The sequence below is a fragment of the Globicephala melas genome, chromosome 2, assembly GCF_963455315.2.
Source record: "Globicephala melas chromosome 2, mGloMel1.2, whole genome shotgun sequence".
Taxonomy (NCBI): Eukaryota; Metazoa; Chordata; class Mammalia; order Artiodactyla; family Delphinidae; genus Globicephala; species Globicephala melas.
The window spans coordinates 102,195,641-102,215,997 of NC_083315.2; the positions used below are offsets into that span (position 1 = coordinate 102,195,641).

Consider the following 20,357-nt stretch of genomic DNA (forward strand, 5'->3'; position numbering starts at 1 on the left):
GGTTAACAGCTGATCTTTCAGCAGAAACTCTGCACGCCAGAAGGGAGTGCCAGGACATATTTTAAGTGATGAAAGGGAAAAACCTACAACCAAGATTACTCTACCCAGCAAGGATCTCATTCAGATCTGATGGACAAATTAAAACCTTTAAGACAAGCAAAAGCTAAGAGGATTCAGCATCACCAAACCAACTTTACAACAAATGCTAAAAGAACTTCTCTAGGCAGGAAACACAAGAGAAGGAAAAGACCTACAATAACAAACCCAAAACAATTAAGAAAATGGGAATAGGAACTACATATTGATAATTACCTTAAATGTAAATGGATTAAATGCTCCAACCAAAAGACATAGACTGGCCGAATGGACAGAAAAGCAAGACCTATATATATGCTGTCTACAAGAGACCCACTTCAGACCTAGGGACACATACACACTGAAAGTGAGGGGATGGAAAAAGATATTCCATGCAAATGGAAATCAAAAGAAAGCTGGAGTAGCAATTCTCATATCATACAAAATAGAGTTTAAAATAAAGACGACTACAAGAGACAAAGAGCGACACTACATAATGATCAAGGGATCAATCCAAGAAGATATAACAATTAAATATTTATACACCCAACATAGGAGCACCTCAATACATAAGGCAAATGCTAATAGCCATAAAAGGGGACATTGACAGTAACACAATCATAGTAGTGGACTTTAACACCTCACTTTCAGCAGTGGACAGATCATCCAAAATGGAAATAAATAAGGAAACAGAAGCTTTAAATGACACATTAAACAACATGGATTTAATTGACATTTATAGGACATTCCATCCAAAACACAGAATACTTTCTTCTCAAGTGCTCATGGAATATTCTACAGGAGAGATCACATCTTGGGTCACAAATCCAGCCTTGGTAAATTTAAGAAAATTTAAATTATATCAAGTACCTTTTCTGACCACAACACTATGAAACTAGATATCAATTACAGGAAAAAAACTGTAAAAAATGCAAACACATGGAGGCTGAACAGTACACTACTAAATAACCAGGAGATCACTGAGAAATCAAAGAGGAAACCAAAAAGTACCTAGAAACAAATGACAATGAAAACACGACGACCCCAAACCTATGGGATGCCCCAAAAGCAGTTCTAAGAGGGAAGTTTATAGCAATACAATCCTACCTTAAGAAACAAGAAAAAGCTCAAATAAACAACCTAAACTTACACCTAAGGCTATTAGAGAAAGAAGAACAAAAGAACCCAAATTTAGCAGAAGGAAAGAAGTCATAAAGGTCAGATCAGGAATAAATGAAAAAGAAATGAAGGAAACAATATCAAAGATCAATAAACCTAAAAGCTCTTTCTTTGAGAAGATAAACAAATTGATAAACCACTAGTCAGACTCATCAAGAAAAAAGAGAAGGAGACTCAAATCAACAGAATTAGAAATGAAAAAGGAGAAGTAACAATTGACACTGCAGAAATACAAAGGATCATGAGGGATTACTACAAGCAACTACATGCCAATAAAACGGACAACCTGGAAGAAATGGACAAATTCTTAGAAAAGCACAACTTTCTGAGACTGAACCAGGAAGAAACAGAAAATATAAATAGACCAATCACAAGCACTGAAATTGAAACTGTGATTAAAAATCTTCCCACAAACAGAAGCCCAGGACCAGTTGGCTTCACAGGCGATTTCTATCAAACATTTAGAGAAGAGCTAACACCATCCTTCTCAAACTCTTGCAAAATATAGCAGAGGGAGGAACACTCCCAAACTCATTCTATGAGGCCACCATCACCCTGATACCAAAACCAAAGGTGTCACAAAGAAAGAAAACTATAGACCAATATCATTGATGAACATAGATGCACAAATCCTCACCAAAATACTAGCAAACAGAATCCAACAACACATTAAAAGGATCATAAACCATGATCAAGTGAGGTTTATCCCAGGAATGCAAGGATTTTTCAGTATATGCAAATCAATCAATGTGATACACCATATTAACAAACTGAAGGATAAAAACGATATGATCATCTCAATAGGTGCAGAAAAAGCTTTCAACAAAATTCAACACCTATTTATGATAAAAGCTCTCCACAAAGTAGGCATAGAGGGAACTTACCTCAATGTAACAAAGGCCATATATGACAAACCCACAGCCAACATCATCCTCAATGGTGAAAAACTGAAACCACTTCCTCTAAAATCAGGAACAAGACAAAGGTTGTCCACTCTTGCCACTATTATTCAAAATAGTTTTGGAAGTTTTAGCCACAGCAATCAGAAAAGAAAAAGAAATAAAAGGAATCCAAATCGGAAAAGAAGAAGTAAAGCTGTCACTGTTTGCAGATGACATGCTACTATACATAGAGAGTCTTAAGGATGATACCAGAAAACTAATAGAGCTTATAAATGAATCTGGTAAAGTAACAGGATACAAAATTAATGCACAGAAATCTCTTGCATCCTATACACTAATGATGAAAAATCTGAAAGAGAAATTATGGAAACACTCCCATTTACTATTGCAACAAAAAGAATAAAATACCTAGGAATAAACCTACCTAAAGAGACAAAAGACCTGTATGCAGAAAACTATAAGACACTGATGGAAGAAATTAAACAGATTTCTTCAGATGGAGAAACAGATACAGAGATATACCATGTTCTTCAATTGGAAGAATCAACATTGTGAAAATGACAATACTACCAAAGCAATCTACAGATTCAATGCAATCCCTACCAAACTAACAATGGCATTTTTTTTAACAGAACTAGAACCAAAAATTTTAAAATTTGCATGGAAACACAAAAGACCCTGAATAGGCAAAGCAATCCTGAGAAAGGAAAATGGATCTGGAGGAATCAGGCTCCCTGACTTCAGACTATGCTACAAAGCTACAGTAATCACGACAGCATGGTACTGGCACAAAAACAGAAGTCTACATCAGTGAAACAGGATAGAAAGCCCAGAGATAAACCCACGCACATATGATCACCTTATCTTTGATAAAGGAGGCAAGAATATAAAATGGAGAAAAGACAGCCTCTTCAATAAGTCGTGCTGGGAAAACTGGACAGCTACATGTAAAAGAATGAATTAGAACACTTTCTAACACCATACACAAAAATAAACTCAGAATGGATTAAAGACCTAAATGTAAGACCAGACACTATCAAACTCTTAGAGGAAAACATAGGCAGAACACTCCTTGACATAAATCACAGCAAGATCTTTTTTGACCCACCTCCTAGAGAAATGGAAATAAAAACAAAAATAAACAAATGGGACCTAATGAAACTTAAAAGCTTTTTCACAGCAAAGGAAATCATAAACAAGATAAAAAGATAACCCTCAGAATGGGAGAAAATATGTTGTTGCAAACGAAGCAACTGACAAACAATTAATCTCCGAAATATACAAGCAGCTCATGCAGCTCAATATCAAGGAAACAAACAACCCAATCCAAAACTGGGCAGAAGATCTAAATAGACATTTCTCCGAAGAAGATATACAGATTGCCAACAAATGCATGAAAAGATGCTCAACATCACTACTCATTAGAGAAGTGCAAATCAAAACTACAATGAGGTATCACCTCACACCGGTCAGAATGGCCATCATCAAAAATTCTACAAACAATAAATTTTAGAGAGGGTGTGGAGAAAAGGGAACCCTCTTGCACTGTTGGTGGGAATGTAAATTGATACAGCCACTATGGAGAACAGTATGGAGGTTCCTTAAAACCAGAACTATCATATGACCCAGCAGTCCCACTACTGGGCATATACCCTGAGAAAACCGTAATTCAAAAAGAAGCATGTACCACACTGTTCATTGAAACCCTATTTACAAAAGCCAGGACATGGAAGCAACCTAAATGTCCATGGACAGATGAATGAATAAAGAAGATGTGGCACATATATACAATGGAATATTACTCAGCCATAAAAAGAAATGAAATTGAGTTGTTTGTAGTGTGGTGGATGGACATGGAGTCTGTCATACAGAGTGAAGTAATTCAGAAAGAGAAAAACAAATACCGTATGCTAACACATATATGTGGAATCTAAAAAAAAAGAAAAAAACTTCTGATGAACTTAGGGGCAGGACAGGAATAAAGATGCAGATGTAGAGAATGGACTTGAGTACACAGGGAGGGGGAAGGGTAAGCTGGGACGAAGTGAGTGAGTAGCATTGACATATATACACTACCAAGTTTAGAATAGATAGCTAGTAGGAAGCAGCTGCATCGCACGGGGAGATCACCTCGGTGCTTTGTGCCCACCTAGAGGGGCGTGATAGGGAGGGTCGGGGGGAGATGCAAGAGGGAGGGTATATGGGGATATATGTATACATATAGCTGATTCACTTTGTTATACAGCAGAACCTAACACAACATTGTAAAGCAATTATACTCCAATAAAGATGTTAAAAAACAAAAGTAAAAATAAACCCATGTGTACATAGTCAATTAATTCATGAAGAAGAAGCCAAAAATATACTTTCAGGAAAGGAAAGTCTCTTCAATAAATGGTGTTAAGAAGAATGGAAAGCCCTATGCAAAAGAATGAAACTGGACACTTATCTTACACCATACACAAAAATCAACTCAAATTGGATTAGAGACTTGAACATAGACCTAACCCAATAAAACTCCTAGAAGAAAACATACAGAACAAATTCCTTGACATCAGTCTTGACAATGATTTTTTGTATTTGACACCAAAAGCAAAGACAACAAAAGCAGTAATAAACAAGTGGGACTACATCAAACTGTGAGGCAAAAGAAACCATGAACAAAATGAGAAGGCAATCTAGGGAATGGGAGAAAATATTTTCCAATTATATATCTGCTAAGTGGTTAATATCAAAATATATTAAAATATCATATGATCAATAGAAAAACCAATCTGATTAAAAAATAGGCAGATCATCTGAATAAACATTTTCCCAAAGAAGCCATACAAATGGCCAATGGGTGAATTAGAAGATCCTCAACATGACTAATAATCAGGGAAATGAAAATCAAAATGAAAATGAGGTATCACCTTACACCTGTCAGAATGGCTATTATCAAAAAGAAAAGGAAAAAAGTGTTGGTAAGAATGTGAAAAAGAGGGAACCCTGTGAACTGTCAGTGGAAATGTAAATGAGTGCAATGTCTATGGCAAACAGTATGGAGATGCCTCAAAAAAATTAAAACGAGCACTACTATACGATCCAGGATTTCCACTTCTGGGTATATACCTGAAGGAAATAAAAGCACCATCTCAAAAAGATATCTCTTCATTGCAGCTCATCTACAACAGCCAAGACTTGGAAACAACCTAAGTGTCCACTGACAGATGAATGAACAAGGATAATGTCATCAAAAAAAAAAGAAACCCTGCCATTTACAACATGGATGAAACTAGAGGGCATAATGTTAAGTGAAGACAAAGTCAAATACTGTATGAAAATTAAAATTAAAAAAATACTGTATGAAATCACTTGTATGTGGAATCTAAAGCACAGGCACAGACATACACACACAGCAGAAGTCATAGTTACAGAGAACAGATTGGCGATTCTCAGAATCAGTGGGGATGGGGGTGGGAGTCTGTGAAGGTGTTCCACAGGTACAAACTTCCAGTTAAAGATAAATTACTCCTGGGGATGCAATGTACAGCATGATGACTATAGTTTAAAATTTACAAACAAAGATGTCACTATATGAATTCCTCTGGCTCTCAAAGTTCGTTTTGCTTTTTTTCTAGTAGTTTGAACAGTTTAATAACAAATTCGGAGTAGAATGTATATATGAGTAGAGTAGCTTTCACCTGAATGACATATACAAGATTAAAATAAGATATAATGCCTGGATGGGAATGCATGGTCAGCATGAGAAAACAGTCATCAAGGATGTCACAGGGAGGGACTAGGGAAGATCTGGGAACCCCAGTAGTGATTCTGTGCCCTCATATGATATGTGAACTTGGAATTCCCATAAAGGAATCAAGGAGAGTCTGAAGACAATCTACAACAGAATAACTCAGTTATTCTCATTGGGGTTTCTTTATGAGGTGCTGAAACAAAAATAAAATGCTTGAAATTTGATCATTTGGCATAAACAACTTCATTAGATGAAATTTCAGGATAAAATGGAAAAGAATCTTCAATCCTTCAATGTCAAGAGAAGGAAATATTTTTATTTTGGAAAGCATTTATACTGTTAATAGTTTTTATATTTTCACTGATTAAACAGTATGTTATGAGAAGCTTTGTCTTCGTGACAACTATAACAATAATTATAGAATTGCACCAAACAATATATGTGCACTCATGACAAACACATGGCCAAATATTTGGATTTAGAGGACCTGTGGAGCCTTGCTTCCTACAACTTCTAATAAGTTAAGCATAGAGTTACATCACAAGTGAATATGATTTTACTGCCACTACCATTTGTTATTCCAATACACAACTGGAGATATAACAGAAGTCAGAACCCTGTTTTGTTCTCATTTGTCTGAGTGATATTTGCTGTTGTGAAGTTACTAGTTCCCATGATTTGGCGGGTATGTAGGAAGGAAGGGGGGTGATGGCTTCTGGCTTATCTTTTGTAGGGAAGTGGAGGATCAGTGAACATATTTCACCTTAGAATCGAAATTGGAGGCAAGAAAACAATCAGAAGAACATGAATGAATATTTGCAAACACAGCATGATTCATAATGAATTTGTTTCTGGTAAGCCCTTCAGATTCCATCACAGATTAATTTACTAAATTTGGAAACTTAAAGTAATAAATCTCCTTCCCATATGTCCTTCAATATTGATCACTGGACTGTCCTTTACTATATATAATCATTTATCATTAAACCACAAGGAAAGGGAGCACAATGTTTAAGGCAGGCCAAATCTCCCAACCTGGGTGTTATACACATTCAGACTTGATCCAGCCAGAAACTACATTTCAGAGACAGCTGCTATAGTGCAGCTGAGGGACCGTGCACCTTTACTGTCAGGAACTCAGAGCAGGGCCATTTCAACAAGGGGGAAATCCTGCCATTATGCTGCTCCCCAGACTGCTGTGGGCATTCATGGCTCTCCTCTGCTTAGCTACACATAATTGCAAACCAGGGCGTCAGCTGCCTGTCAGCACTCAGAGGTGAAATGGGACAGAGGAGTAGATGTCTCAACTAAAAATACACTCTCAGCCCTGCGACACTCATTAATGAGTTATTTTGACCTTAAAGTCAAAGGACTAGCACTGTTTTAGAGACCTTGTCTGTACTTTCTTTTCTACTTGTCTATTTGCCTTTGGTTCTTTTAATTCTTCCGTTAAAACAATGAAACCAAATGGAAGATTGACAGCTACATTCCACAAGAACGTGTAACAGTATACAAAACGTCAGTTACCAACTTCTGTGGCATTGACATGTACTGAGTGTTTACAGCCTGTAGATAACATGTTTTGTAGGAGTGCATTATAGCATTGTGTCACAGAAAGATCTGGCGTGCTTATCTTGACTTTATTTTACAAAGAGAAAAATAATCAGCTCCTCACAAGTGAGACTGAACACTTTGGACCAATGGGATAGAAAATATGACATGAAGACAAGCATAGGACACATGATCTACTAAGTACAGTTCTACCTGGGGAGGCAACAGGACTGAATATCTGGAATATCCTGATCTTCCTCAAAGTCTAATAAATAAGACTCAATGTCAGGTTTCAAAAGAATATATTATTCCTGTTATAATTTCATGAAAACATAAAAAACTGAGTAGATTCTGAAAACCTGAGGGGCTGATTTTTTAACATTTCATGTTAAAGTAACTTTATTTAGTGAAAACTCTAAATAGAGCCCTAGAACCCGGTTAAAAAAAAGAGATACATTAATTATTTTGGATAATACTGCTTTTCACCAAGAAAGCTGAAAATCTGTGAGTTTTAAAAGAACTCCACTGATTCAGACTGGAGAAAAGTAAAGAGAGGCTAAATAAATGGCCAGTAAGTAGATTACAAGAAGGGTGCATACCCTATACTAAATTCTATTTTAAATGGACCGGCAAAATTATTCTGCTGAATAATTATCAACACGTGTCAACCTGTTTAATCTGTAGTTCCCCTCAGCTCAAAACTTTAATACTCATTTTTCCATGCTCCTTTTCAGATACTGCCTAAGAACTACCGTGGGAAGAAAAGTAGACATAGTTTTGTGGTGAGCCAGACTTTTTCCCCATCTGTGCACTGACCACGTGGTCTATGAACATAACACCCTACTTCCTGTTTGGAGGAGTGACACAGGAACCCAGGTACTATGTATATGTGCTGCTAGGCCCTCAAAGACACTGAACTCTCAGCTTGAGGCAGAACTGAAAACATATGTGCAGGGGAATTCTTGCCACATGGTGCTCTCCAGCCTGCCCTGGGTATTCCTGGCCTTCATCTTCTCTGGTAGGGATGGTTCCAAATATGGGTACAAATGTTCAGGTTGAAAGGACTGCACACAGGCACATGGTACTTCACATGGACTTGGGGAGGAAAGGAGGATTGGAGAAAAGAAAGCTTATCATGATTTCAATTTGTTTTTTCTTTGGGTCCTAAATTAGTCTAATTCCTACATTATTTTGTTCACTACTTCAGCTCTGTTTTCTGATTTTTTCCCACAGGATTTGGTGCGGTCCAGAAAGTTACTCAAGTCCAGCCAGCCATATCCAGTCAGCTAGGGGAGGCGGTCACCTTGAGCTGTCAGTATGAAACAAGCTTGAGCTGGTACGTTATTGTTTGGTATAAGCAGCTTCCCAGTGGAGAGATGACTTTCCTTATTCATCAGATTTCTTCTGACCAAAATGCAAAGAATGGCCGCTATTCTGTAAACTTTCAGGAAAGACATAAATTCATCAGCCTCACCATTTCAGCCTTACTGGTGGAAGATTCTGCAAACTACTTCTGTGCTCTCTGGGACCTCACAGTGCTTGAAGTAATAGGAAAAGCCAAACAAAAACCCCAGAGCTCAATAAGAGAGAGCCCCCTTGCTGCGGGAGCCACGCTGAAAGGCACACCTGCAGATGCCAGACAAGAAATGGTAGTCCTGTGGTTGCTTAATCTGTGGTCTGGATCAGGAGATTTAATTCTAAATAAAATCGCCTGCTATCTCACTTGGGAACAGATGTCCAGAGTAACTTTCTACTAATACATACTCAGTCTTGAATTTTTGACTTTAAGTCCATCACACAGAACATGTGTAAAATTGTCTAATGTTGAAAATTTGCTCCATGATAATTTAAAGTGGCACTTCCACCTAAAGACACTCACATCACAAACCTGGGTCTAGTTATCTGAAATGGTCATGAAAATCATTTCCTTAGTCCTTTCCCCTTAGACTTTGTGTCAGGGTACAATCAGAGAAGCAAATTACAAGTGATCTAGAATAAGAGGCTCACTGTAGAGAATAGCACTCAGGCAATAGGTAGAGCTGGTGGAGGGGTCTATACAAAGCTGTTATCTTTGCATCTGGTGTTGAGCCTGAATTCACTGTTAGAGTGTCATTTGGGAAGGAAAGTTGGATGTGGACAAAAGCATGGACAGACTGTGACATGTACGGATACTACAACCCATGAGGACAATGGTACCCACAAAGACACACTAAAACTTGTCTGTCTCTCACCTCCTTCAGTCTCACAATGGTGAGTGACCTCAAGGAGAAGTGGGTGTCATTTACCCTCATGCTACACGCATACTTGGTCCAAGACAAAGAGAAGATGAGGAGGAGATCGGGTGGGCGGTAGAGGAGTTGTGAGTCAACAATAAGATGAGCTAGTTCATCAGCAGCCACATGTGTGAGTTGCCCAGTTCCTGGAGCCCTGCACCAACCAGCAGAGCATAAAAAATGTGGCTACTTCATGACAACTACCTTCTAAACCTTGTGCAAGTCTCTTTTGTGGCCAACCCTAACCCAGAACAATACAGGGAAGCAAATTCTGGGACATAGATTTCCAGATAGTTGAGACACTACAAAGCTACTACAGTACCCTCTATGTCAACTGTCACCCATCTATACCTCTTTTAACAACACAACTTTCAAATAAACACAACAGCAAAACTATGCTTCCTGTTAATAAGATGCAGTTATTCCCCATTCAACCAAAACCAAGCTAACCCTCTCCCGAAGAGAGTACACCCAGTTAATTTATCCATTTTGGGGTGGTGTTCTTTCCTCTTATACCTCATTCACACTGTCCCATTGAACCCTGCATCTTAACCACTGAGATACAATGAGATATGAGATAAACTTATACTTGCACATCATATGTTACCACAGGCAGACAAGTAGGGGAGAGATTTAAAAATGGTTAATGTATACATAACCATATTCATATCAAAATGAAAAAGAAATTGTCATAAGTATTATAGTTCTTGTTTCTGCAAATGACCACATGATTGTAGGTGGTATTTATAACTACCATTTCCATTACCCATTCCATAACCTATTTGCTCATAGCAAGTACCTTCACTCACTGCTCTACTTGACTTCCTAAAAAACAAGTTTCTTATTCAGGAGCAATGCTATGTGGAAAACCATAAAGATGAATAAGGAAGTCTGCAAGTCCACCACTGTGGTTTTGGCAGAAATTTGCAAGGCATTGAAGGCAAATCCACTTAAATATTTAAGTGGAAATAATCTTGCCAATATACAGGGAAAATCGATATATTGTATTCTGGGAAATATCATTAAGAATGATGCCTGATTTCACATCAGAAGGCACCAAGTGAAAACATTTTTGAAGTGTTAAATAACTAAAACTTTGAAACTGGCTTCTTATGAACATGAAAGGATATTTTAAAATTGTCTTTGTTAAAAATCACTGCTAGTAGGGGGGAAAGTCAAGGCACAGAATGGTAAACTGTATTTGCAATGCATATTTCTGATAAAGACTCAAATGCAATATATATTAAAAGCTCATGTAAATCAATAAGAAAAGAGTTAATAAGAATGGCAAAATCTTGGAGATCCAATTAAGAAATATTATATCCAATAGCTAATAAATATACAAAAATTATCATTATTCATCAGGGAATATTATTATTATTCATTAGGGAAATGAAAGTAAAACCTCATCTGTGTCCTTTTAGCATCCTGAGTGAATCAGTATGGCTAGGAGAATAGGACCTAAGAAGAGAGGGAAAAATAATGACTGTCTCCAGGAAAATAAGTGATTAAGTAAATTTCTTAGAAGCTCCCATCATTGAACTGATGTGGAGAAAACAACAAGCAGTAACAGAACACAGACCCGGACATTGAAGGAAAGGAAAGTTTTACTAGAAAAAAGAAAGTTGGTCCTTATTGGGCTTACTATATGTCAGGCACTGTAGTATGCATCTCAGATTCATTATCTAATTCAAATATCATAAACCCTATGAGATAGATTTTATTGTTCCAATTTTTTTAATTTTTCAGAAATAAGAAAGAACTTTCCTAACTGTGAATATCATCTCTAACTTTTATTGCCAGCCAGAGTGTAGCATTTATGGGGCTCCTAAAGAGCAAGGTTTGAACTATGGAGAAGCACTTGGCCCCAGCACAGGGTGGCTGGATGTCTCAGTGATGGTGACATTACTGGTTTAAACAGGAACCTAAAGGGAACTAGGAAAGAAGATGCCAAACCTAGGCACAAATTGCCCCAGGATCAATAGATGAGGAAATCATCCGCTAATCAGTTAACAGTGCTGAATGCTTTAGCAAGTTCCTTATGCAATAGTGTGCTGGGAAGAATAAGGGGCCTCAGGGAAAGATATTATTCCTTAAACACTCCAAGCATGTTTCTATATCAAGACCTGTGCTCCTTGCCTTTGTCCTCTCTATTGTGATGTTATGCCCCCAAATATCTACATGGTGCACCTCTGAATTCCTTCATGTCTTTACTCAAATGTCACCCCTTTGGGAATCTTTTATCTTTTATCTCTTTAATCTTTCTATTTTCCTTCCTTGAGAATCAGGCTCTAGCACACTGCATGCAGCAAGAAAGAGAGCTGAAGCACTGCCACCTGGTGTCCTGCTCAAATATTTTGTGATGCCTACACTGGCCTCGCTGCTGCCCTCTAGTGACATTGGGTAAAATTGTGGTGAAGCCTAGTCACAATAGAAGCTGCCATTGCTGAACCAGTCAGTAAACTTCCCAATGCAGAAATCAGGAGAGAGAGGATTCAGGAGAACTGGCTGGTTGTTTTCTTTTGCTAGCCAGATGTGAAAGTGATTGATTTCAAATGACATATACAACACATGAGATGATTTTGCCTGTGGAGTTATAGGCTACCTTGGAAAGAAAGCTCAGAATTGTTGTGCAAGTTTGGGGTTTCTTCTCTGGTAAGTATAATTGTGTCTACTGCTCTGTCCTTTCTCGTAGTATAGCAATATCCTGAGAAGTGGGAGCAAGAGTCAATAAAGGGAAAAAATAAACAATTGTAGCCAATACTGGGTGGTACACTCATTTCATATTATAATATGCCCACCCAATCTCTCAATATGACACCTTAATGAATTGACTTCTCATTAACAGTAAGAACATGATAGACCATGGATACTTACAATAACACATGAAATCTGCCAGGTAACCTGCTACATATATCTCAAAAAAATATTGAAATTTATCTTGGGCTAGATTCCTCTGCAATTTCAGATTCCGTCTCCCAACATGCCCCCCCAACCCCACCCCCACCCCAACCCCCCACCCCCCCGCAAGATTCTGCACATTGCCTGCAGCTGGTTGAGTGCCTAAGCTAGGGAAGGTATTGTGTTGGGTGATTTGAATGTGTGTTCTCACTTAATTCTTACTGGAACCCTTCAAGGTTGGGTCCATCCTACTTTAGGGAGACAGTGTAGCAACGTGCTTGAGATCAAAGACTTGGGTTGTATTTCTAGATCTACCACTCGGTAGCTGAGTGATCTTCGGAAAATGACTTAATAATTTTTATGCTTCCATTTCCTCATATCTACCATGTGGATATTGACAGAATCTACCATGCAGGGTTCTTATGAGAAGTGAATGAGATGATGAATGCCAGTGCTGAGCCCAGCACCCCCAGAAAGATACTGGCTACTTGCAGAAAAGGGAATTGAACATGAGAGAGGTTCAATACCTTGTCTGCTGTTACAGAATAAGTGTCGGAGTAGAGCCCTCTCTCCATACCCTGTCTAGAGCAGATGCCTTCCCTCACCCCAAGAACAACTCTCTAGCTCAATACAATATTGTATTTTTTTAAGTGCTAATCACTATGTATAATTATCTTTCTTTAAAAATTCATTTATTCAATTCTTCCTCCTCCTACCGCACTGTAGGCCTTTTATATCCTTTCACTACAGAATCCTCTATGAGTGAACAATACTTAGTGCAGGAGGCTCAACTTATATGTGTGTGTGTGTGTGTGTATATATATATAAAATAAATGTACAAAAGATAAAATTATTTCTAGAGTCCATGCTATTCAAACACTGATATAAAAGCTTAAACTGGACTTTGTGTGTTTATCTAGAACTGTCAATATGTATATCCTGCAAGTCACTTCATCTAAGATTTAATTTATGCAATATATCTAGTGATCAATTGGCTTCTCCTCGATTTCAGGTAAGGTGGGTTGCTGTAGATTACAGGATTCTACCTTACTAGTTGCATGAATGTCAAGGCTGTTGGAGGTATGCCTGTCTTGTTCTGGATACATACCTTCCAATATCCAGGTGAATTTTTCAATGGATCAGTATTTTCATCAGAAATACGCTTCACAGCAAGTAGGCTTTATGATGGTGTGGTCATACCCACACTACCCTATTCATCAAGTGGTCTGATCTGGAGGAAAAAAAAAAGGAACTTTACTTGTACTAGTTTCTGTTTGTCTAGCAGTCCATCCCTAACCTCAGCCTTTGCACTTCTAAATTGGGAGACATTAATGAGGTTTTTCAGGATTTCCTTTATTAACCACAGTGGCATCTCTTTTCTTGGGAAGGAAAGTCAGAGGTTAGCCATTGAGATATCTTCCAATCCTGTTCCACTTTCCAGAACACTATTTGAGTGTGTGGAAGGTACTGTTCCCTGAGTTTAGTACCTTCCCCATGCTCTTTCCTTTATTTATTTCAGTTGTTCACTGGAAAGAAGGTTATATAGTCAATTTACACTGCCAATTTTCCGGAAGTACATTTAGATTCTGAACAATCTTAATTACTGCTATCTTGTACTGTTAAATTTCCCCTGGATGTCTTTTTATTTTTTTTCCAGCTGTTTTTTAAGCTCACAGGGAACAGAGAGTATTGCTTTCATAATTTTCAGATCTCTTAAGGACATTCTGGGCACAAGATGACTGTTTAAACTAATATGCGTATGTTCAATCAAACTAGCATTATTCCTGGACTGTGACACGGGCAAGATAGAACATAATTCTTATTTACTTTTAAACAATGCTATTTGAGGTAAAATTGACATTCCACAAAATTCATCCATTTTGAATGTACAGTTCAGTGATTTTTGGTAAATTAGCTGACTTATGAAACCATTACAATAATCTAGGTTTAAACACTTTTATCACCACAAAAAGCTCCTTCATGCTCAATTATAGTTAATCCCTGTTCCGATACCTGGCCACAGGCAACCAGTGATCTACTTTATATCTCCATAGGTTCCTTTTCTGAACATTTCATGTAAATGGAGTCATTCAGTACATTTAAGTTGTTCCATTTTTTGGCTAGTAGAAACAAACCCAAAAAGCAGACTCCTGTTATTTTTAGAACGTATCTTCTCTACCATTTAAAACATTTACTGAGTATCACAAAATGTAAGTGGCATGGCAGATTCCAAACACCATGGACCCCTTACCAGATAGATATGTGTTCTAGTTATTACCAGGTGTTTGACCTGGAGTGAATTCCTCAATCTCTTTCAGCTTTAGTTTTCCTGTTGGTAAATTGGGAATGATAGTAATTCTATTGTGTGATTTCTGTATTTGAACAATGTACATAAAGCAATAGATAATTTAGCACATGGTATGTGTGCACATTTATAATACGAGGATTTTGTTGAAAGTGTGTATAAAAGATTCCTAACCGAAGTGTTTTTCCTGCCACAAATTGCCATCCCAATCTCTCTCAAGTTGAATGATTGCAGTGCACGATGGGGCAGCCCACTTCTGAATGGTTGTCAGCTCTCTTTGTGCTGTGGACTCATGGGGGATGTCCTCACTGTTTGTGAAGTTGGTCTCAAGAAAGCAGTGTTTGAGCCCTCCTTTTGAGTAACAGGAAACTGAGTCTAGGTCAGAAATTGTTGGTGTGTTTCTAGGCCTTGTATGGGGTCTTGTCTCTGATTGGCTGGGCAACCAGATGCAGAATCCTATTTTCTGAAGAAGAATATTCCTCTGCTGAGGATACTTGGGCAGGATAAATGGAGAGGAATCCTTTGCCAGCTCCATTGTTAATCCTGTGACTTCATCTTGGCCTTAAGTCCAGGGGCTGCTGAAGACATTCTGAACAGTATGTGGCAGTGATGGAGAAGGAGGGGATGTAGTCACGTAACTCCAGGTTCTATCTGGGAACGTGTGAAGACAATGAATACTCTGTAGAGAGATCAGTGTATGTCTGACCCTGTCTTTCTGAACAGAAATGAGCAGCATATTGAGTGTGGAACAGATTTCTCCATCTCTGCATGTTCCGGAAGGAGGGAGCACCAATTTCACCTGCAGTTTCCCTTCCAGCTCTTTTTATGCTTTACACTGGTATAGATGGGAAGCTGGAAAAAGCCCTAAGGACCTGTTTTAATGACTTTAAATGAGGATGAAAAGGAGGAAGGATAAGTAAGAATCACTCTGAATACTAAGGAGGGTTACAGCTACATGTACATCAAAGGATCCCAGGCTGAAGACTCAGCCACATCTCTCTGTGCCTGCACACAGTGCCCTTCAGCCTCTGCAGCCCAAGCCTGTGCCTGGTGCTGCTCTGGTACCAGCATTGAGAAAGAGCCATGTGTGAGGTGGAAAAGGCAAATTCAATGAATTACAGTGTTTGCTATAACCAGGGGGAAATGCAATGATACATAAACAAGCGTTCCAGTCACTGTACCTCCGTCAACTAACAGGACTGTCATTACACATCACTCACCTCCATTCCCACCAGTATATTGGACATATCATTGAATCAGATTCCTAGCCTCCTCTTTTGCCATGATTCCAAGTGAACTAGATAGTTACTCAAACCTTTCTAAAATAATCTGATTAAAGTAGGGTAATATTCACCACTCGTTGCTACATCCTACTTCATTGAAGGCATGTTCTTCAACACAAAAAAAAGAACAAAGAAGAGAAATGGGAAAAGCAAATAATTTTTTATTGATTTCTCCTAGGTTTTCACAAAAAACTTTCTTAAAGATTTTGAAGTGAATATACCTTCTTTTCCGTAAGGGAGTTAACATCCGAGTGCCCTATAAGCTCACTCTCACGTAGCTCATTTCCAAGAGTATTAGAGTGTATTATGTGTTGACTATTCATGCTCTCTCACCCTTACTATGCTAATCTTTAGCTGGACTATATTTTCTATACTTGGCCTCACTGTGGACTTTGGACACGGCAATGTGACCAGCTTTGACCAATGGAATGTGAGTGGATAGGAAGTATGTTATATCATAGCTAAAACTAAATATATTCACATGGCATGTCTTCTTTTGTTTCTTCCCTGCACTTACCAGGTAGTGGTTGTCTTTTCAGCTTTTATCCATAATGTGAAGAAGACGCAAGGTACAGAATGGAAAGATAACTCAAGTAGCAGAACGGAATCGTCCTGTATCCAGGAGCAGAGCCTCAGAGTGCTGGGACTGCAGTTGACCCACAGCTAACATACCATGGACAACTCAGTAAACTTTGTTCTTGTGAGCCACTGAGATTGTGAGGTTGTTTGTACTGAGCATTGCCCTACTCAAAGTTGACTGATATATGAAGTCATATCAATTCTGTCTTCTAAATATTTCTCACATTCAACCACCTTCTTTTTTTTTTTTTTGCGGTACGTGGGCCTCTCCCGTTGCGGAGCACAGGCTCCGGACGCGCAGGCTCAGCGGCCATGGCTCACCGGCCCGGCCGCTCCGCGGCATGTGGGATCTTCCCGGACCGGGGCACAAACCCGTATCCCCTGCATCGGCAGGCGGACTCTCAAGCATTGCACCACCAGGGAAGCCCCAACCACCTCTTTTTACTTGCCTTGTTACTATCCAGGTCCAGGTACTCATAATCTCTCACTGAGTTGGTTGGAATAACTTCTTAAATGTATCCCCTATCCATGAGCTCTTACTTCCCAAATCTATCCCTGAAGTTATCATTCTAAAATACACATCAGATTAGATTGCTGTTCTATTTCAGGACCTTCTATGGCTCCCCATGACCCAAAAGTAAAAACCAAGGTTTATGTGGCCATCTACAGTATTACTTCCAGTAAGTGTTCATCTTCCTCCCCAGTATTACACCAAGATTTCTGAACATCAGCCATATCAAATGAACTCACTCTCATATTTTCTTCTTATAAATATTATTTCTTTCTCAAGTTGGCAAAATCCTATTCAATCTTCAGGACCCAGTAAATGTCACACTTACTTTTAAAAAGATTTTCCAGGTTACATAAATTATATTTATTTGCCCTCTCCCTCTTTTAGTGTTCTGTACACAGTTTTGTAAGAGCACATATCTACTATGCTAAGAATATTTTTTGGTTTTAACTCTTCACTAGTCCAAATTCCTCAAGGATGGGGGCCCATACATATTATTCTTTAATCCCAGCTTTTATTATTGTCCCTGACTTATAAGAACCATTCAGTAGACCTGCCTACAGCTTGACCACAGTTTACTCTTGACAAGTGCACTGATTAATGAGAGCTGGTTTGTGAAGCTGGTTTATATGAGTGGGCTGGAAACCTTCCACTACGGGAACACTTGAAGATACTTCTACTTCATTATATCCCTCAAGCCAACACATGGCTATGTTTCCCACTCTTACACCTGGTTTTTACTTAAACCATCATCCCAGGAGGCCAATGTGCCCCCATCTAAGCATATGTATCAACACAGCCATACAGAAGTTTGTCTCCATATATTCGTGGTTTTTAACATCAATTGTAAATGAAATGGTGCGTGAAAATTCTGTATGTTTTTATAACGTACCATTTCTATACTTTATGATATCTCCTTTGACTCTCTTCGCTCTTAGTACAGCTTACCCAGGACCTTATGATGATTCAAGACAACTCATATCATTATGCGTAAAGACAACTCATATCATTAAATGAATCTTCCTCAACCTTCTGCTTTCCACATGAAACATTCCTGCTTTTACACATATAATTCACTTTCCCTCCCCTAATAATAAAAAAGATATCTCTCTTCCTTTTAAATAGTGCGCCTCTGTCCAAATGCTTCACCCACTCCATTCACTTTGACTTCTCTGGCACCTCAGCCCACTGATCGTCCAAACTCTATGGTCTGGTTCTTCAGGACTTTCTTGCTACTGATTTCTTCCCATCATTTAAAATATTCAAGCATGCTCCTCTGAAAAAATATTTAATATTCCTCCAAATTCATACATGCCTCTCCTGTAACCAATCTATTTTTTCTCAGAAATACCAATGATCTCTTTATTATTAAATCCAAAAGGTATTTTTTACCTGCTTCATCTAGACAAGTGTTTCTCAAATTCTAATGTGCGCAGGAATCTTATTAAAATGCAGATTCTGACTCAGGAAGTCTGGGTAGGGCCTGAGCTTCTGCATTCAGAATAGCTCCCCAGTGATGCAGATGCTACTCACCTGCAGACCACATTCAGAGCAGCCACTTTCTGTAGTGCTTGCCACTCCTTTCGGAGACTTTTGTGTTCCTGGCAGGAAGGAGGTGAGGAAGGTTCACAAGAATTGTGAACTGCTCTTTCTTTCTCTATCTGACCAATAGAGGGGGCTGCTGTGTAAACTGGAAATGGTTTTTCTATATAAGATCAGAATAATCGCACAAAAACCTTCCTTCCCTACAGTTTAAAGAGATATTCTGACACCACTTTTTGCACAATGACATGTAAAGCATCTCAGACGCCCGAGGCAGGCAGTCTTGTTAAGACAGCCTCTCTCCCCACACACCTTACAACGTCCATCAGAAGAAGAAATCTAAATCCTGTGTCATTCCTTCTCAACCTCACAGCAACCTGGGTTCAAGTCCACCAGTCATCACACTTTTGTTTGTGGAGAATCTCCCAGAAAGGAGCTCACTGCCTCCTCACTGCTCCACCATGACCTTGGTGTTCACCTTGATGCTTGAGGTGCTCCTGTTCCTGAGTGAGTACTGTTCCATTTTACTCTCTTCTCTACACATGGAACATTGCTTTGGACTGACTTTGAATAGAGACTTTTTGTTCTGGCTGAGTTCATTGATTCAGCATTGATGTTTCAGGAGGAGCCGGAGCCCAGTCGGTGACCCAGCCTGACGGCCACATCACTGTCTCTGAAGGAGCCCATCTGGAGCTGAGGTGCAACTACTCAACTTCTTTTTCGTCCTATCTCTTCTGGTACATACAGTACCCCAATCAAGGACTCCAGCTTCTCCTGAAGTACACATCTGGAAACAGCCTTGTCTCAGGTATCAAAGGTTTTGAGGCTGAATTTAGGAGCAGTGAGAAGTCCTTCCACCTGAGGAAAACATCAGCCCATTGGAAAGACTCGGCCAAGTACTTCTGTGCTCTGAGTGACACAGTGACTAAGACTACAGTGGGAGCTGAACACAAATCTCCTGAGACTTAGTAGCTTAAAGACTCAGGGTCTCAGCCTATGTTATTTTCAGGATGTTGGCATGTTCTGTGAAGGCAAACAGTACAGAGAATACAGAATCCTGAAAGTGTCTGGTTCTCATGGGCATCTTAGATTTCTTTTCTCTTTCTTTATTCTTTTGCAAAGACTTGTTTTCTTAATTTCAGTGCTCTCAGTGGTCTTGAGGCTGGTGGGTGGTTTCTTGGAAGTGTCACCTGAGCAGGCTGTGCCTATACTGTACTGTTTTGTTCAGAGTAAGTTTTTATGTCATAAAAAGAAAACCCAATCTTAATATTCTTTTTCAAAATATAGTTGACAATTCCAAGGTATTTGTTCTCACTTACTTAGTTTCGTTCAAACAAATGGGATTCTCGTTGGAATCACATTGGAAACTGACATTTTAGGATATTATGTTTTCCTACCCAAGAATATTATATGTCTCTTCATTTATTCAGGTCTTGTTTTAGTCCTTTAAAAGTAAATTTTGCTTGCTTGTTTCCAGAAAAGTTGGAAAAAATGAAATGAATCATTGAATAAGTGGAGAG

The 20,357-nt window shown here is 38.8% G+C and overlaps 1 long non-coding RNA gene across 2 annotated transcripts in view; it reads right to left on the bottom strand.

The window, feature by feature from the left end:
• Positions 1 to 20,357, bottom strand: part of LOC138842556 (uncharacterized) — a 241,459-nt gene that overhangs the window by 187,463 nt on the left and 33,639 nt on the right. For both annotated transcript variants that reach the window (XR_011377248.1, XR_011377249.1), the window contains exon 2: positions 13,726 to 13,848. This is a non-coding gene — a long non-coding RNA (uncharacterized lncRNA). The remainder of the gene's footprint in view (positions 1 to 13,725; positions 13,849 to 20,357) is intronic.